Raw genomic sequence first — 629 nt, forward strand, 5'->3', positions numbered from 1 at the left:
AGGACGAACCAAGGCTATACTTGGGGAAAATACGAGAGAGAGTGTGTGTTGCCACTTTTGATATATGTCGTATATACTTTTATTCCACGCACGCAGATACATGTGTTCTGGTCGGGGTACAAAGAAACTCTGTCCGCTTGCTGCGGTAATGCGCTGCCTTGGCACGGAGAGCCAATCGCGGGGCAGGCATGTGACCGTTTTCCAATCATGGTTCTTTAAAGGAAGAGACGCCAATCGCAGCTCAACTTGAGATGCGGTGGCGTTTACAACGCAACTGAAGCGCCGTCTGTCAATGGCGTATAAAAACAAAATGAGGCGAGATTCACAAGAGCTCTCTTACAACGTTTATTTCAATTATATTTTCTACTATATTTTGATACAGGTTCAAAAGACATATTTTGTATTTGTAAGCGCACTGAGTGAAAGTGTGAATGAGCATGAGCGGGATACTTTTGATTTATATTCTTTTCGATACCAGTCGATTTCCTACATTGTACCTGCGAAAATAGAATAAAATGCGTTATAATAAAAAGTTAATCACAATTTATAATAATATACTTACCTGCCATGATAATTAACACATTCCGCAGTAAAAGAGTCACAGGAACTTGAAACATAAAGAAAAAGCA

Source organism: Wasmannia auropunctata, unplaced genomic scaffold (genome assembly GCF_000956235.1).
Source record: "Wasmannia auropunctata unplaced genomic scaffold, wasmannia.A_1.0 LD336111.1, whole genome shotgun sequence".
NCBI classification, from domain to species: domain Eukaryota; kingdom Metazoa; phylum Arthropoda; class Insecta; order Hymenoptera; family Formicidae; genus Wasmannia; species Wasmannia auropunctata.